The sequence below is a fragment of the Chiloscyllium punctatum genome, chromosome 16 (assembly GCF_047496795.1).
Source record: "Chiloscyllium punctatum isolate Juve2018m chromosome 16, sChiPun1.3, whole genome shotgun sequence".
Taxonomy (NCBI): Eukaryota; Metazoa; Chordata; class Chondrichthyes; order Orectolobiformes; family Hemiscylliidae; genus Chiloscyllium; species Chiloscyllium punctatum.
In genome coordinates this window covers 1,933,553-1,958,001 of record NC_092754.1, presented here as the reverse complement: position 1 = coordinate 1,958,001, position 24,449 = coordinate 1,933,553, and positions in this window count along the sequence as shown.

Genomic DNA, 24,449 nt, shown 5'->3' with positions numbered 1-24,449 from the left:
CAGGGATCAGTGTGCACTGGGATCAGGGACACAGACATCAGGGACCAAAGGGATCAGTGAGCCCAGGGATCTGGGGCACAGGGATCAGTGAGCAAAGGGATCAGGGACACAGGGATCAGTGAGCACATGGATCAGTGGGCACAGGGGTCAGGGGCACAGGGGTCAGGGGCACAGGGGTCAGGGGCACAGGGGTCGGGGGCACAGGGGTCAGGGGCACAGGGGTCAGGGAGCACAGGGATCAGGGAGCACAGGGATCAGGGAGCACAGGGATCAGGGAGCACAGGGATCAGGGGCACAGGGATCAGGGGAACGGGGATCAGGGGCACAGGGATCAGGGGCACAGGGATCAGGGGCACAGTGAGTACAGGGATCAGGGGCACAGGGATCAGGGGCACAGGGATCAGGGGCACAGTGAGTACAGGGATCAGGGGCACAGGGATCAGTGAGCACAGGGATCAAGGGCACAGAGATCAGGGGCACAGGGATCAGGGGCACAGGGATCAGGGGCACAGGGATCAGTGAGCACAGGGATCAGTGAGCACAGGGATCAAGGGCACAGGGATCAGTGAGCACAGGGATCGGGACACAGGGATCAGTGAGCACAGGGATCAGGGGAATAGGGATCAGTGAGAACGGGGATCAGGGAGCCCAGGGATCAGGGAGCCCAGGGATCAATGAGGACAGGGATCGGGGCACAGGAAGCAGTGAGCACAGGGATCAGTGAGCACAGGGATCAGTGAGCACAGGGATCAGGGGCACAGGGATAAAGGATGAACTCTACTTTGAATCCAACTGCTAACTTGTAAAAAAGGCCACTTCTGTGAAACAGGAAAATATATTCTTTGAACAATAACGTACAAATAATGATAAGCATGAAAAAGGCATGAGCTCTCATATCGAAACAGGAAACACCTGGAACACCAAGTAACCATTCGTAAAAGAAACAGTCAGGAGCAGGTGTCCGGCACGTTATGTCGGTGAGCTCGGCGAAGGATCCATGACCTAATCCTTCGTGGTTAAACAGTTTGGAAGTGGGAAATGTTTCCTTTGTGCTGGAGTTATTTAGGAGCCCATATCTTATTGGCCTGATAGATTTATTTGCAGCTAAAACTTGGAACGTGATGGAACTGCGGGAAGATGTCTGGAGGCAGGAAGAACAGGGAAGGTGCCCTGACCAATAGCTATCCCAACAGTTGGAAGATAATAGCAGTGTTTCTTTGGAATTCCCTGATTATTTATATCAGTGCTGTGTGTGGGGTCACGTGCACACAGAGCAGCTGATGGCTCTCTGCTGTAACTGTGCCTGAACTTTGGAGGGCCTGTCTTAGCCATAAAGTATTTGATGAGGTGCAATATAAATGCAAATTTGACATCTTGCTCTAAAATGTTTGAAGGTCAAAAAGATGGGAAGTCTAATTCTCGAGCGAACTATACTGTAAACAGAAGAGCCTTGGGAAAAGTTGATGAGCAGAGAGATCTGGGAGTGTAGGTCCATTGTACTCTGAAGGTGGCTGCACAGGTGGATAGAGTGGTCAAGAAGGCATATAGTATGTTTGCCTTCATCGGATGGGGTATTGAGTATAGAGTGGGCAGGTCATGTTAAAATTGGACAAGACATTGGTTCGGCCATATTTAGAATACCGTGTACAGTTCTGGGCACCACATTACCAAAAGGATGTGGACACTTTGGAGAGGGTGCAGAGAAGGTTTACGAGGATGTTGCTGGTATGGAAGGTGCGAGCTATGAAGAGAGGTTGAGTAGGTTAGGATTCATTTCATTAGGAAAAAGGAGATTGAGGAGGGGACCTGACTGAAGTCTACAAAATCATGAAGGGTATAGACAGGGTGGAGAGAGAGAAGCTATTTCCAAGGATGTAGGATTCAAGAATGAGAGGTCATGCTTTTAAGGTGAGAGGTGAAACATTAAAGGGGGATACACGCAGCAAGTACTTTACACAGAGGGTGGTAGATGCCTGGAACGCGTTGCTAGCAGAGGTGGTAGAGGCAGGTACGGTAGATTCATTTAAGATGTGTCTGGACAGATGCATGAGTACGTGGGGAGCAGAGGGATACAGATGGTTAGGAACTGGGTGACAGGTTTAGACAGTAGATTTGGATCAGCTCAGGCTTGGAGGGCCGAAGGGTCTGTTCCTGGGCTGTAAATTTTCTTTGTTCTTTGTTATAAGATCCATGTTGTGGAAAAATAATTATGTTAAAAGCTATTGAATGGATTTGTTTGAGAATTGTTTGGAGGTTGTTTGAAATAGTCAGCCTGGGATGTTGAGTATTGGTTGATATAATAAAAAGTGATGTAATATAGGTAACTGGGTTTAAAACAAATATTGAGTCGATAGGAATTGTACTTCTTGAGTCTGATTTAAACTAATTCACAAAGTCCCTGACTCTCCCAGACAGAGGGACTGGCCACCAGGAATTATACCTCTTGGAAAACTGTTCAATTATCACAGCGGCAGGAAGTGGGCAGAGTGAAGTGAGTTATTTCTGGCTGGCTGCCAGCTGTCTCCTGACTGAAAATGTAGCCACAAGAAGCTTCAATTCCCCAGTGACAGACAGGACCTTGAAACACACTTAAAGAATTTCGCTTCATCTCCAATGTCAATACAGAGACAGGAGAAACAGTCCACAGGTTATTTTGCCCAGTTAGTCTATGCTTGACTTGAATTCCCTAAGTCATTCATTGTAACCCTGTTATGCCTTCCCCCTCATTTAATTGCCCAGCTTTCCCTGAAATGTTTCTCTGAGTATTCACTGTAACCATTTTGGAAAGATTGAGTTCTGCCTTCTCAGCATTTCCCTGGAGAAAGCTGTTTCTTTGGAATTCCATGTTGGATATCTAGGTGGTGATCTCATATTAATGGTCTCCACTTTGACTGTTCTCCAAACGAGGAAGCATTCTCTCTCAATCAGAACAGTCATAAACATATATTGCCTGCTGTCTGTAAACACAGCTCAGTCTTGGTGTTGTGGCAAAACCATATTGTCTAGAGAGCAGTGAGTGTCATTGAGCCATGCCTTGGGCAAGCAGGCCTTTAACAGATGCTGGTGTCAAATGAGGGCATTGCATTTATTTTGGAGCTGCTGATGTTCAAACTACTGACGCAAAATACTCAAAGCTGCAGCAAAACAACACAAACTTCATTGACTTTAATTTCTGTTTAAAGTAAACTTTAATTTTTAAGCTGTCCTAACTTGGAGAGAATGGGTTCTAACTTGAGTTTGTGCTATTTAATGTTCTAATAAATAAATTTTATTTCCAGGCCGAAGAGGAAATGAGTTATTAATTGAAATAAATGTATCAAAGTGAAAGGAATCAAAAGAATGGGTCAAAACCTCCTCACTAATAGCGAATTCATTCCTCAGACTTTGAGTTGTTGAAGACAGAGGTAATTGTTTTAAACTGAGTTGAAGATGTAATCAATGTGAAGATGGATTAAACCCAGATCAGGCTGATATTTAAAATATCCCCAGGTCTGAGTTGTTGAAATTCAAATTCCAAAATGGTTGTTCAAGCAAGGAAATGGTTGTTGGAATAATAATTAAAATGAGGTCAGTCAGGTCTCAAAGTGACTGTTGACAACGTGAGGGATTGGATTGTTCACATGTTCCTGTACATTTCTCAATCTGCTTGTTTGTTAGCATTGTTCCTCATTTATAATAAACATGTTAGAGCCTGTGTAAAACAACTGAACAGAGGAATGTCGTGTAATGCATTCAGGGATTATTTTACAAGCTGCCAGCAGTAATTTGCAGGTTTCTGAATCCAGCCCCATAACAACAATAACTTGTACTGGCATTCAAAGGGTTAAAATATAGAAACCAGGATATCTTCAGCGTGCCCTCATCTATACACTGTATTTGTCAAAAACAGTCATTGCTGGAGAAACCCAGCAGGTGTGGCAGCTTCTGTGGAGAGAATTTTTAAAATTATTATTCCAACAACCATTCGCTTACTTGAACAATCATTTTGAAGTTTGAATTTCAATAACTCAGACCTGGGGATATATTAAATATTGGCCTGACCTGAGCTTGATCCATCATCACATTGATTCCACCTTCACCTCAACTTAAAGAAGTTAACCTTTTGGGTTCAATGATTTCTTCAGAACTATTCAAAATTATTTCATGTTTGCGATTGTGCCTATTCGTGCAGAATTGACTTTCTTCTGAACTCTCTCACACCCGTCATCAACACTGAGGGAACACGCGATATAAACCTCACTTGGCAAGCTCTGCCCTTTATAACTCTCTGTAAAACTTTATCTTCCTCAGAGCAAAGTTGCACCATTTGCCAAACCCAGCCCCTGTCAACATGGACAAAAGAAAGAATCTTGCATCTTAGCAAATGACTTGTATTCAGTCGAACTGACTCTGACCAGATAGAAACCCAGATACGTATAAATCAGCTCAGATACACATGTTCACTACTGTGTCGACCTGAACACTTTGTACCAACATGTTCACTGCTTGATGTTGAGTTCACAAAAAAAAGCCAAACAAAAACATGTTGAAATATAGGCCTGATAATTTAATGCAGCACTCTAAGATTGCTAGCACTGGTCTTTGTGAATGTTCTGCTTGTGATGCTGATTATTATATCCTTTACTCCAGTAATATCTTTGTATTAGCTCATAAAACGTCTGTACCGTTGGTTGGGTCTAGCATTTATTGCCCGTCCCTAGTTGCCCCTTGAGAAGGTGGGGATGAGCTGCTTTCTTGAACTGCTGTAGTCTATGTGCTGTAGGTAGACCCACAATGCCTTAGGCAGGAAATTCCAGGATTTTGATCCAGTGACACTGAAGAAACATTGATATATTTCCAACTCAGGATGGTGACTGGCTTGGAGGGGAACTTGCGGGGGGCGGTGTTCCTGTGTATTTGCTGCCTTTGTCCTTCTAGATCTGGTTTGCTATTACCTCTTGGGAGAGTTTAAACCAGTGTGGGTAGGGGATGGCCAGCATGTAGAGTGACTGAGGAGTAGGTAGAGGTTAAGTCGAGTGAATCTAATAGGAAGAACTTGCAGGGCCAGGTTAGTGATCACAGTGGGAGTGGTGGTCTGAAGTGTATTTACTTTAATGCAAAGAGAATAACAGGTAAAGTAGCTGAGCTGAGAGCCTGGATTAGAACATGGAACGACAGTGTTGTAGCAATTACAGAAACTTGGTTGAAAGAAGGGCTGGACTGGCAGCTCAACATTCTGATGAGATCGAGAGGGATGTAAAAGGAAATAAGACCTTACATTACTGTGTAAAGAGAATGCCACAGCTGTGCTAAGAGAGGACAAAATGGAGGGCTCCCCCAATGAGGCCTTATGGGTAGAATTCCGGAAGACAAAGGTGCAATCGCTATGTTGGGGTTATACTATCGGCCTCCCAATAGCCAGCAGGAAACAGAGAAACAGGGATGTAAGCAGGTTGTGGAATGATGTAAAAATAACAGGGTTGTTGGAGAGGGTGAGGTTAACTTCCTCAATATTGACTGGGAATCTCTTAGTGCCAGGGGCTTAGGTGGGGCAGAATTTGTTAGGTGCATCCAGGAGGGTTTCTTGAAACAAAATGTAGATAATTCAATGAGAGAAGGGACCGTATTGGACCTTGTATTGGGGTATAAGCCTAGCCAGGTGATTGAAGTTTAAGTAGGAGAGCATTTTGGCAACAGTGATCATAATTTCCTAAGCTTAAAGATAGTTATGGAGAAGGGTAAGACTGGCCCTTTGAGTCAAAGTGCTAAATGACCACAATATAAGAAAGGAAGAGGGGAAAAAGAGCTTTGTCAGGATGTTCGAGGAGAAAGTGAGGACTGCAGATGCTGGAGATCAGAGCTGAAAATGTGTTGCTGGAAAAGCGCAGCAGGTCAGGCAGCATCCAAGGAACAGGAGAATCGACGTTTCAGGCATAAGAAGGGCTGAAGAAGGGCTTATGCCCGAAACGTCGATTCTCCTGCTCCTTGGATGCTGCCTGACCTGCTGCGCTTTTCCAGCAACACATTTTCAGCTTTGTCAGGATGTTGCCTGGATTGGAGTGTATTAGCTGTAAGGAGAGGTTGGACAAACTTGGATTGTTTTGGAGTGTTGAAGGCTGAGGGGCAACCTGATAGAAAAACAAAATTACAAAAGGTATGGACAGGGTGGATAATCAGACTGTTTCTTCCCAAGGTGGACATGTCAAACGCAAAGGGGACAAAGGTTTAAGGTGAGAGGGTGAAAGTTTAAAAAGTAATGCAAGGAAAGATTTTTTGACAGTAGGTATTAGGTGCTTGGAATGCACTGCCAAGGGATGTGGTAGAAGCAGATACAATAACAGCATTTAAATGGTGTTTAGCCAGACACATGAACAGGAAGTGAATAGAGGGATATGGACCTTGTGCAGATGGATAGGTTCAGTCTAGAATGACATAATGCTCAGCACATACATGATGGGCCAAAAGATGTGTTCCTGTGTGGTCCTGTCCTATGTTCTATGGTAGAGGTCAGGGATCTGGGAAGGGCTGTCCAGGGAGTTTTGGTGAGTTTCTGCACTGCACCTTGTAGATAGTACACACAGCTGCTACTGTGCATCGCTGATGGAAGGTGTGAACCTTTGTGGATGTGGCACAAATCAAACAGGCTGCTTTGTCTGGATGGTGCTAAGGCTCCCGAGTGTTGTTGGAGCTGCACCCATCCAGGCAAGTGGGGAGTATTCCATCACACTCCTGACTTGTGCCTTGTAGATAGTGGACAGGTTTGGTGAGTCAGGAGGTGGGTTATTCGCCATAGTATTCCTAGCCTCTGACTTGCAAATCCAGTTCAGTTTCTGGTCAATGCTAACCCTTGTGAGAATTTAAGGAATGGCAAAAACATTGAATGTAATAGGGAAAGGGTTGGATTCTTTCTTATTGGTGATGATCATCACCTGGCATTTCTGTGGGTGATTGAAACTTGTCACTTGTCAGTCCAATTCTGCATATTATTCAAGTCTTGCTGCATTTGGACATGGACTGCTTCAGTATCTGAGGAGTTGTGAATAATGCTGAACATTGTACAATCATTGGCGAACATCCCCATTTCTGACCTTATGATGGAGGGAAGGTCATTGATGAGGCAGCTGAAGATGGTTGGGTCTAGGACACTACCCTGTGGAACTCCTGCAGAGATGTCCTGGAGCTGAGATGACTGACCTCCACCAACCACAACCATCTTCCTATGTATCAGATATGACTCCAACCACCAGAGAGTTTGTACCCAATACCCATTGATTCCAGTTTGGCTGGGGCTCCATGATGCTCCTCACTTGGTCTTGAAGTCAAGAGCTGTCACTCTCCCCTCCTCTCTGGAATTCAGTTCTTTTATCCATGTTTGAACCAAGGCTGTAATGAGGTCAGGAGCTGAGTGGCCCTGGTGGAACCCAAACTGGGCATCACTGAGCAGGTTATTGCTGAGCAGGTGCTGCTTGATAGAACTGTATTGACCCCTTCCATCACCTTACTGATGATGGAGAGTAGACTGATGGGGTGGAAATTGGCTGGGTTGGATTTGTCCTGCTTTTTGTGGACAGGACATACCTGGGCAATTTTCCACATTGTTGGGTAAATAACTTTCTCTATTTGTCCCAGTGAGATGGAAGCAGTGAGGAATTGCTCTCAGAGACTGATGCCTGCATTGCAATAATGCAACGAAGAACGAATTTAACTGGAAGTTTCCGAAACAGCTTTTTGGCTGAGGTTATGGAGTCGGCCTGTTTTTTTGGATACAGAATTCTGTTTGTGCAGGTGCATCTGCAAATTATGATGAGACTGACATTGAGCTCATCGGCAGATGCAAGAAGTTACAATGGCAAGCGAGAATCCAGGGACAACGAGCTGAACTGTGCAACATCGAATTGTACTAGGTGCTTCACTATCCCTCCAATAGGAAGCTTGCAGAAGCAGTAAGTTGGAGCTGGAGGTGTCAATGTTAGGCAAACAGCAGGCACTGATTGCTGGCCGTCACTGATATCCTGGAGCACAGAGTGGCAATTCCCATTCCTCCTTGTTTCACATGAGGCAAAGTTTAAATATACTGGGTTCGAATATTACTCAGACGACAAAGCATTTGGACTGTATTTCAGGTATGTTTGAGATGGATAGACAGTGCTGGGGAATTGGTACAGTATGTCCATCTACACAATGGCTTACACTATAACAGTTGAATGACAAATGTTTAAAGCAACAACTTATTAATGACACCATGGTCTACTTGAGCAAAGACAATGGGGCGATCTGTTTTTAGCCATGACAAGGTCAATGATTAATTCTGGCCCTTTTGTGTTTAGATAAGGGTTCTTAGTACATTCCCGAAAGCTGACAGCCTGGAAAGCAGCACTTTAATCTTCCACAGTGTGCTTTTGTGACTTGATTGCTTGTGATGGCTGCTTTTGTGGTAATAGCATTCCACATCATGTGGCACGTAGCCCCTGAGTTTTCTGGCTCAGTGCTTGCTTTGCAGATGACAGGCTCCTCCTTACTCCAGCCCATCTACTGCTCCTCTGGGAATGTTCTTCTAACACTAACAATTTGGAGAGAGGTTGAGAGAATCCTTAACCAAGTAACTCCTGATAATTCATTCCATCTGTTCTCAACTTAGTCTTCACAGTGCTGAACCGGTTGGCCTTGTGGTGCTGCTCTCTCTGCAGTTAGCCTGGCCTTTTCCCAGTATAGCTTGGCTGTTTGCCTGGTTAGTCTCGCCCTTTCACTCAGAAACATGATGCTTTCTCGAGTTATCTCACCACATCATATGGGCCAGGCTTTTGCCCGAAACGTCGATTTCGCTGCTCCCTGGATGCTGCCTGAACTGCTGTGCTCTTCCAGCACCACTAATCCAGTATTTGGTTTTCAGCATCTGCAGTTATTGTTTTTACCCAATTGTATACCTGTTTGGTTTGTCTTTTACATAATTCCCCCTCGTAACCTGATCTTCATTATGCAACCATCTTTAATCTATCTTTAAATCTACTGGATCCCTCAGGATCTTTTCAGAATTATTCTTTGAATTTCCTCACCACCTGCTTCTCATTTTACACAACGAAGGGAATATGTTTCGGCATATTGCTGCACAGATACATCACTGTTTCTGGGAAAAGTGAAGACACATCATAATCACTGCAGCTTTTCTGAAACCTCCACAATGACCTGGGACAGGATTTTGGGATCAGCTTGGGGAGAGGAATGGAGGTGACCGGCTCTGAAAATAGTGCCACCGGTTGGAATGTTAGTTTCCTGTGACAGGACCACAAGAAATAGGAGCAGGAGTAGGCCATTCGTGCCTTCAAGCCTGATCCTATAGTTGATAAAATCAATCCTGTTTTGATTGCTGCCTTAACTCCACATCTGTGGCTTCTCCCTGCAATTCCTTGTTGGTCAACTATTTGTCTTACTGAGCTCTGAATATATTCAATGCCACACAATTGCTCTCGGGGGAAGAGTCCCAAAGTCGGACTACCCTCCAAGAGAAAGTAATTCTCCTCTTCACAGTCTTAAATAGATGACTCCTAAGTTTTAATATCAGAAGTTCCCTTGGGATCTTCCATGTTCCAATCTGGCCACCTCTCACTATCTGAAACCCCAGTGGCTCATGGCCTCGATACGATTTTTCAGGACAGGTAAGGTCTGCACAAGGAAGAGGCTAAGATCAGGGCAGGATTGGAAGCTCACTTTAAGATGTTGAGAATGTGTATGATTGTGGATGAGTCCCTGTATAGAGGATTATCTTGTGAGTAAAGGTTAAACAGGTTGGCACTCTACTCATTGGAGTTGAGAAGAATAAGAGGTGAGTTCATTGAAACATGTGGATTCTTAAGGGTCATGGCAGAGGGATGTTTCCCTTATCGGAGAGTCTAGGACCAAACAATACAGTCTCAGAATAAAGGGGCAACAATTGAAGACTGAGATGAGGAAGAACTTCTTCTCTCAGAGGGTTGGGAGTCTTTGGAACTCCTTGCCACAGAGAGCCGTGGGGCAGAGTCTTTGTGTGTGTTAAAGGCTGTGACAGATTCTTTCTTAGTCAGGGAATCAAGGGTAATGGGGAAAAGGCAGGAAAGTGGACGTGAGGAATGTTGAGTCAAGCATGATCCTTTTGAATGGGGATCTAGCTTGATGGCTACATGGCCTCCTCCTGTTCCTATTTCTTATGGTCTAATGGTCAGGGCTCATCTCATCAGCTTGTATCAGCTGAGCTCTCCCACCCCAGGATGATGGCAATGGGAGGAACTCTCACTTCTATTGAGGAGACAGTCTTACATCAGTTGACTCTTACTTGCCCTTTGAAATGGTTGAGCAAGACACTCTGTTCAAGGGTAATTATGGATGGGCCACAAACACATGAATCAAATTATAACAACCTCAACAGGCGGTGCCATGGCCTATTGGTATTATCACTGGACTCTGAATCCAGAGACCCAGGTAACGTTCTTGGGACCCAGGTTGAAAGCCTGCCATGGAAGATGGTGGAATTATGAATTCAATATATATCTGAAGTTAAGGGTCTCACCAAGGGACAACTAATCCATTGACAATTGCTGGAAAAACCCATCTGCTCCACTAATGTCCTTTAGGGAATGAACCTGCCATCCTTACCTGGGCTGGCCCCCAGCGATGCAGTGGACTCTTAACCCCATTAAAGATGAGTTATAAATACTGGACTAGCCAGTGGCACCTTCATCCTGTGAATGAATTTCAAAAAAGGTGGACCTCCAGGTTGGCAACAGCAAGGTGAGGGGACACCCAGGTCCTAGTGCCTGCCCTCTCTCTCCCATCCTATCACTGTAACTCCAGCCTGTCAAGTCTCTATTCACTGAGTCCCACCTCCATCCTCACTCATGCAGTTGCCAATTGACCACCCACACTGCCTTCCAGCCAATCAGAAAGCTTCCTCTGTAAATATTGAGGACTGGCACTAATTCCACCCTGCCCTTGCCCCACCACGTTACCAAACTGGCAGGGTGGCCTAGAAACAGTGTCCCTGGAGTTAGCTCACTGGATCATGGGTTGCTCTGGGAGAATGCAGAACTGTTTAGAGTCTGAAATGTTTCCACTATTCAAAAACAATGTTAGCACATAGGAAACCATGGTTACATATAACTCTGACCTCTCATTAGCTTCTTCATGCAGTTTTGTTGGTTATTATTGACAGTACCATCAGGGACAACAGTTTTGAGAAAGATGCTGATCTCGATTCCCACAATACCTTGGTCAAATGAGGCTATCAACTGTTTCCCAATAGCTGGACCTAATCCTAAAGGTTCATTCGGGATGAGAAAATGCTGTCAAATTCAGTCTTCTCCCAGCAGTTGGAAATGACAAATGATTTCATTTTATTTAGATTGAGCTGAAATTCAAGCAACGAGCTGATTATGTTAAAAATGAATCCATATCAGTGTCAGACTGAGGTAGGAGTCAGGATTTGCTGTGAACCAGGAACATGTTTGGATTTCTTGATTATCTGAGAGTGATGCTTAGCTGCTATTGGCCACTTCTTTGTTTTGGGCGAGTCCATGGGTCCAGTCACATTTATTTTCTTTTCACATCAGTTCATTAAGAATCATGCACCAACAAAATGTCTTCCCCTGGATTTTCAGGATTATGTCACTAAGTTGTAGAAATATTTTTAAAGTGAGTTTCTGGGGGAATCTCATTACATTCAAGGCACAACGGCCCTAACCTGTTCACACATAATGAAGTCAAAAGTGTGGCACTGAAAAATTAAAGCAGGTCAGGCAGCATCCAAGGAATTCCTGATGAAGAGCTAATGCCCGAAATATCAACTCTCCTGCTCCTCTGATGATGCCTGACCCTGCTGTGCTTTTCCAATGCCACACTTTTGATCTTATTTCCAGCAATCCGTTGTCCTTACTTTTTCCTTCACACAGAGTCATAGAGATGTACAGCATGGAAACAGACCCTTCGGTCCAACCTGTCCACGCCGACCAGATATCCCAGCCCAATCTAGTCCCACCTGCCAGCACCCAGCCCATATCCCTCCAAACCCTTCCTATTCATATACCCATCCAAATGCCTCTTAAATGTTGTAATTGTACCAGCCTCCACCACATCCTCTGGCAGCTCATTCCATACACGTACCACCCTCTGCGTGAAAAAGTTGCCCCTTAGGTCTCTTTTATATCTTTTCCCTCTCACCCTAAACCTATGACCTCTAGTTCTGGACTCCCCAACCCCAGGGGAAAGACTTTGCCTACTTATCCTATCCATGCCCTCGTAATTTTGTAAACTTCTATAAGGTCGCCCCTCAGCCTTCGACGCTCCAGGGAAAACAGCCCCAGCCTGTTCAGTGTCTCCCTGTAGCTCAAATCCTCCAACCCTGGCAACATCCTTTTAAATCTTTTCTAAGCCCTTTCAAGTTTCACAACATCTTTCCGATAGGAAGGAGACCAGAATTGCACGCAATATCCCAACAGTGGCCTGACCAATGTCCTGTACAGCCACAACATGACCTCCCAACTCCTGTACTCCATACTCTGACCAATAAAGGAAAGCATACCAAACGCCTTCTTCACGATCCTATCCACCCGAGACTCCACTTTCAAGGAGCTATGAACCTGCACTCCAAGGTCTCTTTGTTCAGCAACACTCCCTAGGACCTTACCATTAAGGTGCATAAGTCCTGCTAAGATTTGCTTTCCCAAAATGCAGCACCTCGCATTTATCTGAATTAAACTCCATCTGCCACTTCTCAGCCCATTGGCCCATCCAGTCCAGATCCTGTTGTAATCTGAGGTAACCTTCTTCACTGTCCACTACTTTTCCAATTTTGGTGTCATCCGCAAACTTACTAACTGTACCTCTTATGCTCGCATCCAAATCATTTATGTAAATGACAAAAAGTAGAGGATCCAGCATCGATCCTTGTGGCACTCCACTGGTCACAGGCCTCCAGTCTGAAAAACAACCCTCCACCACCACCCTCTGTCTTCTACCTTTGAGCCAGTTCTGTATCCAAATGGCTAGTTCTCCCTGTATTCTGTGAGATCTACCCTCGCTAATCAGTCTCCCATGGGGAACCTTGTCGAACACCTTACTGAAGTCCATATAGATCATATCTACCAGTCTGCCCTCATCAATCCTCTTTGTTACTTCTTCAAAAAACTCAATCAAGTTTGTGAGACATGATTTCCTACGCACAAAGCCATGTTGACTATCCTGAATCAGTCCTTGCCTTTCCAAATACATGTACATCCTGTCCCTCAGGATTCCCTCCAACCACTTGCCCACCACTGAGGTCAGGCTCACCGGTCTATAGTTCCCTGGCTTGTCTTTACCGCCCTTCTTAAACAGTGGCACCACGTTTGCCAACCTCCGGTCTTCCAAAACCTCACCTGTGACTATCGATGATATAAATATCTCAGCAAGAGGCCGAGCAATCACTTCTCTAGCTTCCCACAGAGTTCTCGGGTACACCTGATCAGGTCCTGGGGATCTATCCACCTTTAACCATTTCAAGACATCCAGCACCTCCTCCTCTGTAATATGGACATTTTGCAAGATGTCACCATCTATTTGCCTACAGTCTATATCTTCCATATCCTTTTCCACAGTAAATACTGATGCAAAATATTCATTTAGTATCTCCCCCACTTTCTGTGGCTCCACACAAAGGCTGCCTTGCTGATCTTTGAGGAGCCCTATTCTCTCCCTAGTTACCCTTTTGTCCTTAATATATTTGTAAAACCCCTTTGGATTCTCCTTAACTCTATTTGCCAAAACTATCTCATGTTCCCTTTTTGCCCTCCTGATTTCCCTCTTATGTATACTCCTACTGCCTTTATACTCTTCTAAGGACTCACTCGATCTATCCAGTCTATACCTGACATATGCTTCCTTCTTTTTCTTACCAACCCCTCAATTTCTTTAGTCATCCAGCATTCCCTATACCTATCAGCCTTCCCTTTCACCCTAACAGGTATATACTTTCTCTGAATTCTTGTTATCTCATTTCTGAAGGCTTCCCATTTTCCAGCCGTCCCTTTACCTATGAACATCTGCCTCCAATCAGCTTTTGAAAGTTCTTGCCTAATACCGTCAAAATTTGCCTTTCTCCAATTTAGAACTTCAACTTTTAGATGTGGTCTATCCTTTTCCATCACGATGTTAAAACAAGTCAAATTATGGTCACTGGTAACAAAACACATTAATCTGTACAGACCTTTTCAGTGTTAGACAATGTGTAGACTTGGTGGTGACATGGTGAAAATATCATTGGGTTAAATAGTCCAGACATCCAGCTTAGTGCAGAAGCATCGTGGATTCAAATCTTGCCATAGCCGTTAATGAAGTTTGAAGTCAAAGCAATATATCTGGAATATAAAGATTGCCTCACTAATAGTGATCATAAAACATGGATCTGGATTACTCACTGAGCTGGAAGGTTCATTTTCAGATGTTTCATTGCCATACTAGGGAACATCTTCAGTGAGCCTCCAGACTGCTGATTATTCCTGCTTTCTATTTATATGTTTGGGTTTCTTTGGGTGGATGATGTCACTTCCGGTGGTGATGTCATTTCCCATGGTGATATAATTTCCTGTTCTTTTTCTCAGGGGGTGGTAGATGGGGTCTAACTTGATGTGTTTGTTGCTAGAGTTCCGGTTTGAATGCCATGCTTCTAGGAATTCTCGTGCGTCTCTATCAACAAACACATTGATTTGGACCCTGTTTACCACCTCCTGAGAAAAATAACAGGAAATGATATCACCACAGGAAATGACATCACCAACCCAAAGAACTCTAAACATATAAATAAAAAGCAGGAATAATCAGTGGTGCTTCACCTAGAAACTCACTGAAGATGCTACCTGGCATGGTGATGAAATGTCTGAAAATGAACCTTCCAGCTCAGTGAGCAAACCTACATCCAGAACCCCAACTGGAGCTACAAATCTTTTCAAAACTCGAGATCATAAAACATCTTCAACTGAGGGATGGTCAGTGAACCTGACATGTTAACTCTGTTTCTTTCAACACAGATGCTGCCAGACCTGCTGAGTTTCTTCAGCACTTTCTGTTTTTGTTTCTGATTTCTAGCATCTGCAATTCTTTGGTCTTTTGTTGAGTGAAGGGTCTGTTCTGTTGCTGCTTCAGGACAATTCTGATCTCTGGGGTTATGAGCCATGACCAGGAAGGCAATCAGGCTATTGTCAATCTGCAGTAGGTGGACAGTGACCTGTTGCCAGTTATCCCTTGATCTGGGCCTGGGACAGGAGATAGGAAATGGAGCAGGGACATTGGGAGCTGAAGGAAACAAGGTGGGAATGCAGAGATGTGAGCACAATCAGATGAGCCATGATATAACTGAATGAATAATGTACTCCTGCTCCTAACTTGTATGTTTGTAATAGATTTCTGTGTTTGATTCCCAAAGCTCTCACCTATCCTGTCACCATTATGATAGAAAACTAAAGGACAGTCCAGTCCTGAATGTTGATGGTCCACTAATCAGGGACCATCAAAACCCCTGTGAAACTCTGCAGCTCAAACTAATCCTGTCGCCATCCGGTCTCCACACTCTCAGCCACTGGGGCATCTGAATAGGTGTTGGAGCTGTGTCTATCCTGGTTTACCTTGTCCCAAATCTAATTGTTAGTTCCCTGGTTGCTATTGTCACACTCACAGAGAATCAAATCTGGAACCACCGAGTGGTACGTTGTAACACAACTCAGGAGAGGGGTTGGGATAACAATGTCATTGAGGGCTCTTTACAGCTCTTTGCTGATCTTGTTCTGAGTACAGATTGTGACCCGGACATGAAGACTAACTAACACTGTCTTCTTCAACATATTACAACTCATTGTGGAACTTGAAACTGTATTATTATGAAATGTTTACATAAATTATGAAATTATTCATCACTGCACACTCCATCATTTCAGCAAAAATATTTCCCATAAACAGTTGTGTGTGTGTGTGTGTGTGTGTGTTCTGAGTTTGGTTTGGCGTAACATTTCTGTCAATATCTTTCTGCTTCAATTACGAGACTAAAATAAGCTTCACTGGAACATTTTACTGTGAAGTAAAATATCTTTTTGACCTTGAAGTTAGGAAATGGGTTACTTCAAAGAAAATTGTAAATATGTGAAGGAAACCATTAAGAAACCCTTTCAGATTTTGGAAAAGAACTAATAACTTTCCAAAACTGGGACAATACTGGCCACAATGAGTGAGATCAAACTTTCCATTTGGTAAATTAACAAACATATTGAGACACATATATTTACAAGTTAAAGAACCCCACTTTACAAGTGTCAAGATTTCTGAATTAAAACTCCCTATGCATTTTTTAAAAAGTATTTTTTATTCTGAGTGAAATGAATCTCTGACAGTTGTGCAAGACGCATTAAAGAAATAGCTGCTTGACTTTGTTGCATAAAGTCATAGCGATGTACAGCACGGAAGCAGAACCTTTGGTCCAACTCATCCACGCTGACCAGATATCTCAATTAATCTAGTCCCATTTGCCAGCATTTGGCCCATATTCCCCTAAACCCTTCCTATTCATGTACCATCCAGATGCCTTTTAAATTCTGTAATTGTACCATCCTCCACCACTTCCTCTGGCAGCTCATTCCATACACGCACCACCCTCTGCATAACAAAGTTGCTCCTCAGCTTCTTTTAAAATCTTTCCCTTCTCACCTTAAACCTATGCCCTTGGACACCCCAGAGAAAAGACTGTAGCTATTTATCCTATGAGGTAAAAACAATGACTGCAGATGCTGGAAACCAGATTCTGGATTAGTGGTGCTGGAAGAGCACAGCAGTTCAGGCAGCATCCAACGAGCAGCGAAATCGACGTTTCGGGCAAAAGCCCTTCATCAGGAATAAAGGCAGTGAGCCTGAAGCATGGAGAGATAAGCTAGAGGAGGGTGGGGGTGGGGAGAGAGTAGCATAGAGTACAATGGGTGAGTGGGGGAGAGGATGAAGGTGATAGGTCAGGGAGGAGAGGGTGGAGTGGATAGATGGAAAAGGAGATAGGCAGGTAGGACAAGTCCGGACAAGTCATGGGGACAGTTACTGAGCTGGAAGTTTAGAACTAGGGTGAGGTGGGGGAAGGGGAAATGAGGAAACTGTTGAAGTCCACATTGATGCCCTGGGGTTGAAGTGTTCCGAGGCGGAAGATGAGGCATTCTTCCTCCAGGCGTCTGGTGGTGAGGGAGCGGCGGTGAAGGAGGCCCAGGACCTCCATGTCCTTGGCAGAGTGGGAGGGAGAGTTTAAATGTTGGGCCACGAGGCGGTTTGGTTGATTGGTGCGGGTGTCTCGGAGATGTTCCCTAAAGCGCTCTGCTAGGAGGCGCCCAGTCTCCCCAATGTAGAGGAGACCGCATCGGGAGCAACGGATACAATAAATGATATTAGTGGATGTGCAGGTAAAACTTTGATGGATGTGGAAGGCTCCTTTAGGGCCTTGGATAGAGGTGAGGGAGGAGGTGTGGGCACAGGTTTTACAGTTCCTGCGGTGGCAGGGGAAAGTGCCAGAATGGGAGGGTGGGTCGTAGGGGGGTGTGGACCTGACCAGATAGTCACGGAGGGAACTGTCTTTGCGGAAGGCGGAAAGGGGTGGGGAGGGAAATATATCCCTGGTGGTGGGGTCTTTTTGGAGGTGGCGGAAATGTCGGTGGATGATTTGGTTGATGCGAAGGTTTGTAGGGTGAAAGGTGAGCACCAGGGGCGTTCTGTCCTTGTTGCGGTTGGAGGGGTGGGGTCTGAGGGCGGAGGTGCGAGATGTGGACGAGATGCGTTGGAGGGCATCTTTAACCATTTGGGAAGGGAAATTGCGGTCTCTAAAGAAGGAGGCCATCTGGTGTGTCCTATGGTGGAACTGGTCCTCCTGGGAGCAGATACGGCGGAGGCGGAGAAATTGGGAATACGGGATGGCATTTTTGCAAGAGGTAGGGTGGGAAGAGATGTAATCCAGGTAGCTGTGGGAGTCGGTGGGTTTGTAAAAAATGTCAGTGTCAAGTCGGTCGTCATTAATGGAGATGGAGAGGTCCAGGAAGGGGTGGGAGGTGTCAGAGATGCTCCAGGTAAATTTAAGGTCAGGGTGGAATGTGTTGGTGAAGTTGATGAATTGCTCAACCTCCTCGCGGGAGCACGAGGTGGTGCCAATGCAGTCATCAATGTAGCAGAGGAAGAGGTGGGGAGTGGTGCTGGTGTAATTACGGAAGATCAACTGTTCTACATAGCCAACAAAGAGACAGGCATAGCTGGGGCCCATACGTGTGCCCATGGCTACGCCTTTGGTCTGGAGGAAGTGGGAGGATTCAAAGGAGAAATTGTTAAGGGTGAGGACCAGTTCGGCCAAACAAATGAGAGTGTCAGTGGAAGGGTACTGTTGGGTACGTCTGGAGAGGAAAAAATGGAGGGCTTGGAGGCCCTGGTCATGGCAGATGGAGGTGTAGAGGGATTGGATATCCATGGTGAAGATGAGACATTGGGGGCCGGGGAAACGGAAGTCTTGGAGGAGGTGGAGGGCGTGGGTGGTGTCTTGAATGTATGTGGGGAGTTCCTGGACTAGGGGGATAGGACAGTGTTGAGGTAGGTAGAGATGAGTTCAGTGGGGCAGGAGCATGCTGAGACAATGGGTCGGCCAGGGTGGTCAGGCTTGTGGATCTTGGGAAGGAGGTAGAACCGGGCAGTGCGGGTTCCCGGACTATGAGGTTGGAAGCTGTGGCTGGGAGATCTCCTGAGGTGATGAGGTTCTGTATGGTCTGGGAGATGATGGTTTGGTGATGGGGGGGGTGGGGTCATAGTCGAGGGAGCAGTAGGAAGAGGTGTCCTCGAGTTGGCGTTTGGCTTCAGCGGTGTAGAGGTCAGTGTGCCAGACTACCACTGCGCCCCCTTTATCTGCTGGCTTGATGGTGAGGTTGGGATTGGAGCAGAGGGATTGGAGGGCTGCGCGTTGTGAGGGTGAGAGGTTGGAGTGGGGGAGGGGGAACGACAGGTTGAGGCGGTTAATGTCCCGGTGGCAGTTGGAAATGAAGAGGTCGAGGGCAGGTAATAGGCCAGCGCGGGGTGTCCAGGTGGATGCAGTGTGTTGGAGGTGGGCGAAGGGGTCCTCGGAAGGTGGGCGGGAGTCCTGATTGTGAAAGTAAGCTCGGAGGCGGAGGCGACGGAAGAATTGTTCGACCTCACGGCGTGTATTAAATTCATTGATGCGTGGACGGAGGGGGATGAAGGTGAGTCCTTTGCTGAGGACTGATCGTTCGTCCTCAGTGAGTGGGAGGTCTGGAGGGATGGTGAAAACTCGGCAGGGCTGGGAGTTGGGATCTGGTATGGGTGTGGAGCTGGGAGTGGGGACGGAGCCTGTAACTGGAGTGGGTGTGATGGTGGGGGGAATGGGGGTGGAGGCATGAGCAGGGGTAATGTTCCCCTCGGGGTTCTGGGGGGTGGGGATAGTGACAGTGGGGTCTGTGGGGGGGCGTGTCAGCAGAATGCAGGTGAGTGGCGCTGGTGGGGGTGGAAGTGGTGGTGACCATGGTATCCTATCCATGCCCCTCATGAATTTATCTACTTCCGTCAGGTCACCCCTCAGCCTCAAATGCTCCAGGGAAAACAGCCCCAGCCTGTTCAGCCTCTCCCTATAGCTCAAACCCTCTAACCCTGGCAACATCCTTGTAAATCTTTGAAGACCAGTTTCATACCCAGTCTGTGTTTTTTATTCTGAGACACTATTACACTGCAAGATGTGGGCACTGATTGAAGTGGGTTTCGGAGGTTGTTACTGTATAACGTATAACTCTACCTTTAGTTTATGTTCTAACTTTATGTTCAGAAGGACATGGGACAGAAGCTCCCCAGCCCCTGAACAATGTGGGACATGGTGAGAAATTTGACAAAACTGGGTAAAATATTCGATGCTTCTGGAATCTCTGCCTTTCCTGGTTTGCATTCCCTTCCCTTACATGGCCTTCTTGTGCTTTTCACCCTTGGCCCAAGCTAACAGACTCACAGCACCTTATTCGTGCAGACCCATTGACAGCTTGCCCATGGTGGTAAGCTGTGATCAGATGGTCTACTCCTGCTCCTAGCTCTTATGTTCTTCCTCTGTCCCGCCCCACCCCCGTGTTTTGAAAGCCTCAATCAAACCTTCTCTCAGTCTTCTCTCTGAGGAGAACAGTCCCAAATTCTTCCATCCATCCTCACAACCGAAGTGGTATCTAATTTCAAACTAGGGACCTTGTGCATGTGAAACAGACTTCAGAAGCAGCACTCTACAGGAACAGGCCATGGCCCATTCTTAACCTGCCATCAGTTTGTCAAGGAAGCTGCAGGAATTGTTGTTTCCAGAGGTCTCGCATATCAATGGCCATTGGTATTAGAAAAATGTGTGTAAAAGATACTTGTTGATCTTGTAAGTGACTGCTAAAGTTACACGTCTGCATAAACACAAGTAACTATAGCAACTCTTATTGTTTTGAATCTGTTCAAGTTCTGTGTCAAGTCAATATCTTTCAAGGTTTGTCTGTTACCTTCCCCTTGGAGCACAGCAACAATTTCTGCTGTTCTTTAAATGATTGTTGGAAGTGTGTAAAGAATTAACTGATACGTTTCTTTTATAAAACTTCTCTGGGGTTAGGGAATTGAGTAAAAATGTGTCAGAGGCCTGGGGATTCAAAAGGAAGAAAGTAAACTTTGAAACCTCGTTAGTTGTATTGAACAGGGCCTTTGAAGCAGGAAGAATGTAATCAGTTCTGCAGCAAATGGTCAGGTGAGAACTTTATTGTAAATGGAACAAATGCACAATGAGTTCTATCTAGTTGCCAAGATACAAGTTTCACATTGTGCTGATACGCAGTAACATCGTCTTCAAACACTGTGTCTGTGTCAGTGATCCATTGTCTTGTCCATTGTTGGAGTATGATGTACATATAAAAAGGACCAAAATTCACTCAAAGATGCGCCTTTTAATTATATTTAGGGCCATAACAATCTCAGCAGACAATAATTATAGTAAAGCAGATTATGAAATCCTCCTGTTTATTTGTTTAACTGAACAGATAACTGGTCTCAAATAAGGAGCTCGAAATCGGATTAAAAAGGATTTTAATGGATTGAAATCCTCAAACATATGGGTGAGGACAAATCAGTTCCCACTCAGTGTGGTCAGAATTGACATTTACCTGGTTTAGATAACCCTCCCTATTGATTGTGTGAATGTGGAGAATGGTTTCAGTGTCGGGGAATTCTGGAGTTAATTCCTACCCCTGTTTGATCGTGTGTTAGTTAAACCCAGCCCCTATCTGGCCACAACTATTGCCTTGCAAGTTCCCTGGCCAGGCTAGCAGAGAAACCATTCAGATTTCCATTTTTGATTGTTGCCCAAAGCAGAACATTTTGTTCTACTTTACAACCACGTTCCTTTGTTTCCATTTCCCATCCCAGCTGATAACGAACCACTGTACAGTGACGAGGCAGATAGATACACACCAATGTTTACCTGGGCACGTGAAACAGTTTTCAAATGAAAGTGCAGTGACAGGTTTTAAAGAGCCCTTGTGGTGTAGTGGTAGTGTCTCTGAGCCAGGAGGCCCAGGTTCAAATACCACCTGTTCTGGAGGGCTATCATAATGTCTCTGCACAGGTGATTAGAAAATATCATCATAGAATCTTCATAGAATCCCTAATGTTTGAAGGTAGGCCACTCACCCATTGAGTCCACACTGACCCTCTAACAGGAGGTTTTTCAGTCTATTCACAGGCAGGCAAAGAAGCTACAACAACAACGTTGCATTTATACAGTGCCTTAACATAGTAGGATGTTCCAAGGCATTTTGCAGGAGCAATCATCAAACACAGACTAACAATGTGCCACATAAAGAGATAGTTGTTCAAAAGCTTGGTTAAGGTGGAGGTGTTAGAGGAGGAGAGAGGAGTGGAAAGGTGGAAAAGTTTAGAAAGGGAATCCTGGAGCTTGGAGCTTGGAGCTTGAACTATTGGAAAGTCTGGACTCCGAAGGTGGAACGATAAAAATTGGGCGGAACTGGAGGAACACGGAGTTGGGGGCTGGAGGGGGTTACACAGACTGGGGTCAAACTGGCACCTGTAATTATTGATGAACATTTAAAACTGAGGTGCTGCCAAAGTAGGGGTCTGTGTGGGTCAGTGGAGACAGGGGTGATGGGAGATAAGCCAGCTGAGTTTCGGAGGAGTTGGTTTATGTAGGCTATGGGGAGGTGGAATAATCGAATGCCAAGGTAACAATTAAGTGTGCCTGCTAAAGGAGCCTGTTGGTTGTGGGGAAGCTTTCTGTACTGATGCCTCAGAGGCATTGGGCATGATAGCAAGAGAGAGGAGCTTTTATTTCTCCCATATACAAACTGATCCAGTAAAAACCAGACAGTGTTCCTCCAGGACCGAGGGTGCTACGTGGACAGCACAAACTACTCGAGCATACACAGGGTGGCATAAAGTGCATTAGTGCAAACCACACAAGTTACAGTGTAATAGAAGAATGATAAATAATGGATATTTCTCGAGCAGCAATTCAAAGTTGTGCAAAAAACATCACATAGGAAAGAGTCCAACCATACTGTGTTAGGGAGCCTGATGGCTTGGGGGAAGAAATGTTTGCACAGTCTGGCCGTGGGAGACCAAATGCTCTGGTATCTTCTGCCAGATGGCAGGAGGGAGAAGAGTTTGAGTGAGGTGTGTGAGGGGTCTTCCACAATGCTCTTAGCCTTTCGGATGCAGCGTGTGGTGTAAATGTCTCTGTAATAGAGGGGAGAGAGACCCCGATGATCCACTCAGCTGTCCTCATTATCGGAAGATGCTCAATGATATTTACTGGGTTATATTCATGAGAATAAAAGAAAGTGATGTATTTGTGTTAAGGAAAGCTCAGACCCAGAACAAAACTCCTTGCAGTTCATTGAGACTCTTTTCTGTACAACAGGAGTGCAGTGAGACCCTGAGGTACATTTAGTTCAATCAGCTGGACAGCTGGCTGAGGGTAATGCCAACAATGTTGGTTCAGTTCCAGGACTGTTTGAGATCACCATGAAGTCTCTGCCTTTACCTGAGGTGTGGTGACCCTCAGGTTAAACTTGCCATCAGCTTTTTCTCTCTCTCTCTCTCTCTCCTTCTAATGAGAGACGGCAAGCTATGGTGATGTCACGTTAGATAACTCCCTGTTTCCAGAGACAGGGACAATAACCATCCACAAAGGCAGCATTCTGATATCTTCTGTGACCTCAAGTTGATAAACAAAACTGTATCATATCAATTCAAAATGTAAACAGAAATTGCTGAAGAAACTCAGCAGGTCTGGGAGCATTCATGGAGGGAGACACTGTTAACAGCCGGGTTCAATGTAACTCGAAGCCAGTATCTATGGAACCTTTTATTTTATATTAAGAGTATAGTCGAAGCTGAAACAACACTCTTGTAGTCCACACAGCCCAATAGAATATGAATCATTGTATTTTGGAAAGCGTTTGATTATTTACTTGGATGCTGCCTGAACTGCTGTGCTCTTCCAGCACCACTAATCCAGAGTTTGATTATTTATGCCCATCTTTATTACAACAAAATTTGAGCTTATAACAAAACCCATCGAAAACTTAGACACATTTCCAGCTTTGGCTGGGCAAATCCTTATGGAGGAAGGGAACAGGATACTGATTGGGAATGATCAGCCATGATCATATTGAATGGCGGTGCAGGCTCGAAGGGCTGAATGGCCTACTCCTGCACCTATTGTCTATTGCCTATTGTCTATTTCTGACATTTCTCCTGACATTTCACATCACCTCACTCTGCAATCCCATTGTTAGTCCTGCATTAGATTAACCAGGACTCACATCAATTTAAAGATTAAATCAAGCCGCTGCTTAATCTTCTTCCCTCCAACGTAAACAAATGCAGTTCTGTTTAACTACCCTCCAGCCAAGAACTCCAAGCCCTTGAGTTATCCCATCCTCTTTTCTTTAACTCTCTACCAACTATCAATGTACCATTAAAAGAGGGAACTACTCAGATCCAACAGACTCCAAAATGGAAACTGGAATGTGGAATGGGAATTCTCTTTCCAAATATACCCTGAGTTTTAACTAAGTGATGTACCTGAAACCATTAGAATTTAGTGCCATGCTGCATTTGAGTATATTTTTGTAAATAATGAAGTTCAGGCTGTTGTAAAGAGAAGTGTTTAAAAGAACCAAAGTCCAGCATTTAGATGACGATGCCATTGGAGCCCTCATTAACTGGAAAAATTGGGATGTGAGAAAATGGGGAGTATGTGGTCAGTTAGCGATAGGGCTATTTGATCTGATGCAGGATGGTTCAATCAGATTTATCCCCCTCAGTCCCTTCAAATTTCACCAGCTCCTTCTCCCCTCATGACTCCACATTGGGAGATGGGAGATGGGAGATGGGAGATGGGAGATGGGAGATGGGAGATGGGAGATGGGAGA